Raw genomic sequence first — 9,704 nt, forward strand, 5'->3', positions numbered from 1 at the left:
TAACCCCTAACTGCCCTCCCTTGCCAGCCTGGTCACCCCTAACTGTCTTCCCCTGCAGGCCTGGTCACCCCCAACTGCCCTCCCCTGCAGGCCTGGTCCTACCCAACTGCCCTCCCCTGCAGGCCTAGTCCCTCACAACTGCCCTCCTCTGCAGGCCTGGTCCCCCCAACTGCCCTCCCCAGCGACCCAGGACACCAAGCCTTCCGGCCCATCTACCGCTCAGCTCTCCCATCAGGCATGGCCTTCCCACCCATCTCCCGCTCTTCTCTGGGGCAATCCAGGATGCCAAGCCTTCCTGCCCATCTCCCACTCTGCTCTGGGGCAATCCAGGATGCCAAGCCTTCCCGCCCATCTCCCGCTCTGCTTTTTCATCAGGCTTGGCATCCTGAATCTCTGGGGTGACCCAGGACACCAAGCCTTCCCCCGCTCTCCATAGGCTCCATGGCTCTGGCCAGCGCCGCCATTTCGGCCCATCAATTTGCATATTCCCTCCTTATTGGCTGTGGGCACGGCCATTTTTATCGTGAAGTGACGGTTATTTTGCATGTTACTCTTTTATTAGATAGGACCAGAGGCCCGTTGCACGAAGAGATTTGTGCAATAGGCTTTCCTTCCCTTGGATCCCAGCACTGGTTTTCCTCCGGCATCCAGGACCCAGGCCTGCACTCAGGCCAGAGTCTGCCTTCTTCGTCTTTGCTGCAGACTCCAGCTGGAGTCTGCCATCTTCGCTGCGGACTGCTGTCGTCTTTGCTGCAGACTCTGGAGTCTGTAGTCTTGTCTTCGCTGCAGCACTCCGCTCCTGTACATCCCTTCGCCCGCCACCCTCCCTCTCATAGCAGGTGTCCTGCCCCACCTGGCCACTCTGCGCCTGTAGCAGCTAGGCGGCCACCATCTTTGGCCTTCTAATTTGCACACTCACTCTGATTGGCTGTGGGCATAGCGAAGGTACAGTCAATTTACATGTTTGTCTATCATTAGGTAATATAGTGAGTTTTATTGGTAAAACCATGTCTATACAGGGTGGGGCAAAAGTAGGTTTACAGTTGTGAGCATGCGAAAGTTTATTTTCATGTTGTTATTTATTGATTATTGTATTATTTTCCAGATGAGCAGCTGTGGAACTGCTTTTGCCCCACCCTGAACGTCACTGTGAAGTGCGAGGCCAGGCAGGATGGCCCATTTCCGTGCACTGTGACGCCATTCTCCCATGGCTTCCACCAGCAGCATCTGCTCCCGGGGGTGCAGGAAAAAGAAAAGAAACACTTTCCTCTTTGTGATGAGAATTTATGATTTTCTCTCTAACAACTTCCCGACCACAGAGCTAGCTCCAGTCGTCATGTTGCAGGTTCCGTCCAGCGTCCCTGTGGCTGCAACTTGTGCCTTTTGGCCCCTTTCTCCAGTTCTCCCTCCCCGCCGCGGAACCACCAGTCTGATCTCTGAAAGTTTGGTTGAGGTTTTTTTTGGTTGCTATTTTATTTTATTTATTCATTTATTTAAGATTCCACTTATATGTGAGATCATATGGTATTTGTCTTTGTCTGAGTCATTTCACTTGGCATAACGCCTTAAGCTTCATCCATGTTGTCACAAGTGTAGGACTCTCTCTTGTGAAGGCTGAGTCACATCTGTTGTGCATATGTGTGTCACAACGTCCTTGTCCCGGCCCTCGCTGATGGACACGTAGTAACTGGCTGCTGTGACCGGCAGGGTGCAGACTCCTTTTAGAACATTCCCCGCTGCCTTTGGATGTGCTCCCGGAGGTGGGATTGTTGGTCAAATGGCAGTTCTAGTGCTGATTTTTTGAGGATCCTACACACAGGTTCCCACAGCGGCTGCACCAATGTCCATTCGCAGCAGCAGTGCCCGTCCAGGGCACGTCCGCCGGCTCGCTCTGTCCCACCTGCTGCTGCCCCTGCTGCTGCTCGGGCACCTGCACGGCCCTCGCTGTGCCGTCTCTCACTTTTGCTGTGAACATAGAACTGCTCGGGTAAAAGTCTTAAAGAGTAACGGGTCCTAGGTTTTCTGGTGAGTGTTTTCACATAGAACAACATTTCCAGAAAAGAGTATCAACGTTAAGCAAGAGATGCCTAAAGTGTTACTACTTGTCTTTTTGTGGGTCAAAACTGTTTTACTGTCTTTTTGGAAATATCGAGATTCGGCCCTTGTTTTTGTGTATCTTCTCTACGCAGTTTTTTGTGTTTTTTTTAAAATATATTTTATTGATTTTTTACAGAGAGGGAGAGGGATAGAGAGTTAGAAACATCGATGAGAGAGAAACATCGATCAGATGCCTTCTGCACACCCCCTACTGGGGATGTGCCTGCAACCAAGGTACATGCCCTTGACCGGAATCAAACCTGGGACCTTTTAGTCCGCAGGCCGACGCTCTATCCACTGAGCCAAACCGGTTAGGGCTCTATGCAGTTTTGTTCTCTATTTCATGAACTGCTCCTTCAGTCGCTATTACTCCCTTCTTACACTTCGCGTTCAGTTTACTTCCTTTAAAGTGTCCTGGTTATGAACTTCATTCCAGTCTTCTGTCCCCTCACGCGTGCACTTTAAACTAAATTTCCTTCCAAACACTATTTTGGCTGATTCACAGCTTTGAATTGTGGAGCTTTATCACATCATTCAGTTTCGCAGGTGGTCGGATTCCTGTAACAACTCGTTTTTATTTTCAATTGTAGTAAAAACCACCTGACATAACAGGAACCACATAACCGGCTCCAGTGTGTGTGACAGGGTGAAGCACAGTCTCATGCCCCCCCCCACCCCGCCTCCCCGGAAACCCTCATTTTGCTGTTGGTGTGAATTTGACAACTTTAGGTACCTGATTGTCGCTGTAGAGCAGAAGGGATTCTACCGGCCCCCAAGGTGGAAATCAGGGGGACCGGCTGGCCATGGGAGCTGCGGCCGCGCTGCCTTCCCCACAGGCGCCGGCGGGGGTAGATTCTTCGCTTCCAGGCCCCGCTGGTGCGGGGAGGCCGGGGGAGGCCCAGCTGGGCACGAGGGCGCAGGCTCCTGTCGGGGCCCAAGACCAGTTCCGAGACCAGGAGGACTCAGCAAAGCACAGGAAGCCATTAAAGTGCTGGGCGCTGGGCAGCAGCGCTGGGAGGAGAGACCCCATCCGGGTGGGGGCGGGGTGGGAGGTTGTCATTGAACCTAGGGGGCAGCAGGGCTCACGCCCCTCCTCTCCAGCTAGGGGTGTGCCTTTGCTGACCTTATTGGTCAGCCTGGAGTTGCCATGGTGACTCAGGGGCGGGGTTTGCCTCAGTTACAGGAAGCCAGGCGGGGCAGGGGAGCGGCAAGAGGGCGCTCAGTGGGGCCTTTCCAGACGCTCCAGCCCCAACGAGGCGGTGAGGACCGGGGGTGGCTGGAGGCCTCACCCCGCAGCCGCAGCCGGTGTTGGGGTGCCGCCCAGTGGAGCTCTTGGAGTAAAGTGCCAGAAGGGAAACTTGGAACTTCCCTCCCGAAGGCTGACGCTCGCTGAGGCGCAGTCCCCTGTGAGAGGCTCGCCTGTCTCCTGTGAGTGGAGTCACCTTATCCGTCCGTGTGTCCGGCTCCTTTCACTGAAGGTCCCCAAGGGCCCCGTTCAGCCCCGCAGGCCCGTCGTGCCTTAAGGCGGAGCACTGGCCGTCGTGTGCGCCCACGCTGCTGTCCACTCGCCCATCCTGGACACTCGTGTGGCTTCCATCTTCGGTTGTGAAAAAGGCGCAGTGAACATGGGTTTGCAGATACCTGTTCCAGGCGCTTGTTTTAACCCCTTGACCCGGAAATGCGGCCTCCGAGTCGCAGTGGCTGCACGGGAAGCGCTGTAAGAGCGCCCCTGCTGGTTGCTCTGAAGCGGTGTGATTCCGCTCCGCCCCTGGTGCCCCAGGGCTCCAACCTCCGCGCTCTCGCCAGCATGGTGTCCTGGGTTTTATGGGCACCCCACGGGTGTGCGGGGTGTCTCATTAGGTTTTAATTTGCATTTCCCAGATGACTAGCCATGCTGAGCATCTTTCCGTCGGCTGCAGAAACACCTGTGCAAGCAGTTTGCTCATTGAAAAATCAGGTGGCTTGTTGTTGAGTTTTAGGAGTTCTGTCTGTATGCTGGCTAGTAATCCCTGGTGAAATATCTGATTTGCGAATATTTTCTCCCATTCATAGGCTGTCTTTTAATCCTGTGGATAGTTGTCTTTGAGCTAGTTTCATTTCCTAGCCCCTGCTTTGGTTGTACTATCCTAGACATCATCGCCTAACTTAATCTCATTAAGCCTTTTCTCTGTATTTTCTTCTTGGAGAGATGTGTGTGTGTGTGTGTGTGTGTGTGTAGCACATATATATGTATATATATATATTGTCTTATGCTTAGGTCTTTTATTATTTTTTTTAAAAAATATATATTTTTTTATTGATTTTAGAGAGAAAAGGAGAGGGGGAGAGAGAGAGAAACATCAGTGATGAGAGAATCATTGATCAGCTGCCTCCTGCACATTCCCTCTTGGGGATCAAGCCCACATCCCAGGGATGTGCCCTGACCTGGAATCAAACCATGACTCCTGGTTCATAGGTCAACGCTCAACCCCTGAGCCCCGCCGGCCGGCCTTTTCTTCACTTTGAGGTGATTTCTGTAAACGCCTGTGAGGGTCCGACTTCCTGCTGGTCTACGTGGATGTGCTCTTCTCGCACTGCCTGCGAGGGAGACGCTCTCCTTCCCATTACGGGACCTCGGGGTCCGTTCAAGGCCATTTGCCAGGTGCATGAGGACTATTTCTGGGCTCTATTTCCCCCATTGGTTTATATGTCGGTCTTTCTGCCAGTGCCACACTGTTTTGATTACTGTAGCTAATAATATGTTTTTGTTTTTTTATTTTTCCATTGATTCTTAGGGAGAATGGAAGAGAGAGGGAAATACAGAAATATCAATGTGAGAGAAACACATCAATTGGTTGCCTCCTGCACATGCCCTGACCGGGCCGGGGCTGGGGAGGAACCTCCAACAGAGGTCCATGCCCTTGACCGGAATCAAACCCGGGACCTTCGGTCTGTGGGCAGACGCTCTATCCACTGAGCTAAACGTATAATGTGTTTTTAAATGAAAAAAATATGAGACCCATAAACTTGTTCTTTTTTATCAAGATTATTTTGGCTATTCAGGGTCCCTAGAGATTTCATGAGGTTTTCTATTTCAGCAAAAATGTCATTGAGATTTTCATGGCAATTGCATCATCTCTGTAGATTGCTCTGAGTAATAGTATTAAGAATTCCAATCCATGAACATGATGTGTTTCCACTTATTTATACCTTCTTTCATTTTTTTCGACCATGTTCTATTGTTTTTATTTTAAAGTCTCACTTCCTTCATTAAGTTCATCCCTAAGTGCTATTTCTTGATGCTATTGTCAATGGGACTGATTTCCTAATTTCCTTTCAGGTTGTTCTTATTAGTGTATAAGAAATGCAGCTGATATTTGAGTGTTGAGTTTTATCTTGTGACTTTGCTGAATTTATTTACGTTTTAATTTTTTCTTTTAGTAAAATTTTTATGATTTTCTACAAGTAAGATCACATCATCTCTAAAGCAGAGACAAGTTTACTTCTTCATTTCCAGTTTGGATGCCTTTTACTTCTTCTCATTTTTTCCGAATTGTTCCGGCCAGAACCTCGGTGCTGTGGTGAAAGAAACGGTGGAATAGGCATGTTCGCCTTGTTCCTGACTTTAGACTAAAGGCTTTGTGTTGCAGTGGTTTCCTTTTATTCCTAGTTTATTGAGTAAATTTGTGTTTAATTTTGTCAAGTTGTTTTTTGCATCAATTGAGATGATCATGTGTGTTTTTCCCTTTATGCTGTTAATGATCTGCATATGTTGTTGAATCATCCTTGTATTCTAGGGATAAAACCCACTTGGTTATCATATATATGTGTGTGTATATATATATATATATACATTTTATATATATATATATATATATATATATATATATATATCCCTTTTAACATGCTGGTGAATTAGTGTTTGTGGTGTTTTGTTGAAATTGTTGCATCAGGGAATATTATAAGGGAATATTATAGTTTTCTTTCCTTGTAGAATCTTCACTAGTTTTGGTATCAGGTATTGATAGCCTCATAAAAGAATTCAGAAGCGTTCCTTTCTTTTCAGTGTATTCAAAAGTTTAAGGATTGGCATTAGTTTTTCTTTAAATCTTTTGTAGAATTCACCAGCCAATCAATCATGTCTAGGATTTTCTATGTCTTTGTGATTTAGTCTTGGTAGGTTTTGTATTTCTAGGCATTTGTCCATTTCATATAGGGTATCCAATTTGTTGACATAAAGTTGTTTATAGTTCTCTGATAATATTCATTTCTGTAGAATTGATAGTAATGTCCTCAGTTTTATTTATGGTTTCCATAATTTGAATTTTCTCTCTCTCTCTTTTTTTAATCCTCAGCCGAGGATATTGTTTCCATTGATTTTTAGAGAGAGTGGAAGAGAGAGAGAAAGACAGAGAGAAATATTGGTGTGAGAGAAACACATCGATTGGTTGCCTCCTGCATGAGCCCTGACTAGGGCCGGAGCCTGCAACCCAGGTACGTGCCCTTGACCAGAATTGAACCTGGAACCTTTCGGTTCTCCGGCAGACGCTGTATCCACTGAGCCAAACCGGCTAGGGTTCTTTTTTATCTTAGTCCTTCCAGCTAAAGATTTGTCACGTTTGTGAATCTTTTTTAAAAACCGGATTTCATTGATTTTTCTGTATTGTTTTTCTGTTTTATTTCTCTGTAATCTTTATTGGTCCCTCCCTCTGCTAGTGTTGGATGTCGTTCGTTCTTGTTCCAGTTCCTTCCGTTGTAAAGTTAAGGTTTAGATTTGAGATGCTTCTTATTTTTAATATAGAAGAAGCATCTGGAGTTAGGAACTTTTTCTGCAGCATTTTGTTGCCTCCCCTAAGTTTTGGTACTTTGCATTTTCATTTTCATTAATTTCTAAGTATTTTCCAATTTCTCTGTGATTTCTTCATTGATCATTTGTTTAATAATTGTGTTATTTAATTTCTATAAATTTTTCATTTACATTCTGTTATTTAATATCCTGTTGTAGTCAGAGGGCATCCTTTGTATTTATCTGCCGGGGTCCAGCCCCAGCAGTCCAGGGGTCCCCAAAGGTGTGGACAGCGTCGGCGAAGAAATGAAGGACACGGAGACAGCTTTCAGATGATCAGCATAATCAGTCTCTTACACTTTATTGCCCTGTTACAACTGTATTTATACTATTTGGTTCTACAAGCATGTGTCTATAGTTACATCGTGGTATGTTTTGGTTCCTCCTTTGACCTTTTACAGTTTCTTGTTTTATGTTTACAGTGCCTTGTTATTTCTATTCTAGGGTTAATATCCTATTGTTCTACTGTTAAGTCATAAGGAAATAACTGCAGGAAGTTTTCCTATTCTATGGCTTAAGTAAAGGTTATGTAGTTTAAGCGTGATTATTCTTAGTTATAGTGGTTAACCATTTGTCTGACACTTAGTCTGAGTCTTTCTGCTTGCATAGCTCGCATGAGATTTTTAGATAAGGAGCCTGCCTGCATTGTTTGCAGAGGTATGGGTTTTACTGATTCATTCCCTTCCCTAGTCCCATTAATCCCTAACTCTAGGGAAACATTCCCAGCTGGGGAAACAACCTTTCCCGGGGAGGTGGCCCTGGTAAGAACGCATAGCGCTAAGAAGGGGAGCAACCATATTAAAAACAGTACGCCGTATACGCCAGGTCCCTTGGAACATATGCTGTGCAGATGTTTCTTCCCTGCAGCGACTGTGTCAAGCAGCAAGGATGGAACACCTTCCGGCATTTATCTATATTTAAAATCTATTGAGGCTTAAAGTGTGGTATAACATGTTATCTACCCTGGAGATGTCCCGTGTGCGCTGGAGAAGATGTGTGTACTATTGTTGGATAGAGTACACTGTAAAGGGTATTTGTTTGCTAGATCAGCTGGTTTTTGTGTTAAGTCCTCTATTTCTTTACTGGTATCTTCTGTCTGGTTGTTGTTGTTTTCATTATTGAGAATGATTATTGAAATAACCAATTATTATTGTAGAACTGTTTGTTTATCCCATTAATTTTGTCAGTTTTGGCTTCATATATTTTGACAGTCTGTTATTAGCGGAGTAAATATTTACAATTATTATATACTAGTGGCCCAGTGCATGAAAACTGTGCACGAGGGGTGGGGGGGGGGGGCCAGGGAGGGGGTGTCCCTCAGCCTGGCCGACACCCTCTCCAATCTGGGACCCCTCGGAGGATGTCCGACTGCCCGACTGATCAGGACTAAACCGGCAGTTGGACATCCTTCTCGCAATCCAGGACCACTGGCTCCTAATGGCTCACCTGCCTGCCTGCCTGATTGCCCCTAACCACTCTGCCTGCCGACCTGATTGCCCCCAACTGCCCCCCTGCCAGCCTTCTCACCCTCAACTGCCCCCTGTGCCTGCCTTCTCACCCTCAACTGCCCCCCCTTGCTGGCCTTATTGCCCCCAACTGCCCCCCTGCCAGCCTGCTCGCCCCCAACTCCCCCCCCCCGCCAGCCTGCTCTCCCCCAACTGCCCTCCCCTCCTGGCCTGATCACCCCTAACTGCCTCTGCCTTGGCCCCACCACCCTGGCTTTGTCCAGAAGGTCTCCTGGAAGGTCTCCTGGTCTAATTAGCATATTACCCTTTTATTAGTATAGATTCTTATTATATTAGCAGATAGCCTGCTAATCTTTAATAATAAAAGTGTAATATTCAAATCAACTGAACGACTGTCCGGATGATCACACTATGACACCCACTGGCGCCAGGTTACCCAAGGCGGGTGCAATGTGATTGGTCCGGGACTGGCCATTGCCCCATGATCGCACCGCAGAGGGAGGCCCAGGCCACCGGCCCAACAGGATGATCAATGGGGGGCTCCATGATTGCCTCAGAGAGGGAGGCCCAGGCCACTGACCAGTGGGCTGGGGCAGGTGGGTGGTGCCTCCCTCTCTGGGGTGAGATCGATCAGCCACAAGCGTGGCTGATGGCTGCGAGTGTAGCAGCGATGGCAGAGCCTCTCCTGTCTCTTTGGCAGCGCCAAGGATGTCCGACTGCCTGAGGAGGGGGCCCAAGCTGGCATGTGGACATCCCCTGAGGGCTCCTGGGCTGCCAGAGGGATGTCTGAGTGCCAGCTTAGGCCCGCTCTCTGGGACCAGCAGGTGGACATCTCCCGAGGGGTCCCAGACTGCAAGAGGGTGCAGGCTGGGCTGAGGAACCCCCCCGAGTGCACGAATTTTCATGCTCTGGGCCTCTAGTGAATGCTATAAAATATTTTGAGAGGGAGACCACATTCACACCACTTTTATTACATTGCTATGATTGTACCATTTTATTATTAATTACTAGAGGCCCAGTGCATGAAATTAGTGCACTCAGTGGGTGTCCCTCAGCCCAGCCTGCACCCTTTCCAATCTGGGACCCCTGCGAGATTGGGCCAAAACCGGCAGTCAGACTTCCCTCTCACAATCTGGGACTGCTGGCTCCTAACCACTTGCCTGCCTGCCAGCCTGATCGCCCTCTAACCATTCCCCTGCTGGCCTGATTGACGCCTAACTGCTCCCCTGCCAGCCCAATCACTCCCAGTTGCCCTCCCCTGCCGGCCCAATTGCCCCCAACTGCCCTCCCCTGCCAGCCCAATTGCCCCCAACTGC

This window comes from Plecotus auritus (assembly GCF_963455305.1).
Source record: "Plecotus auritus genome assembly, chromosome: 14".
NCBI classification, from domain to species: Eukaryota; Metazoa; Chordata; class Mammalia; order Chiroptera; family Vespertilionidae; genus Plecotus; species Plecotus auritus.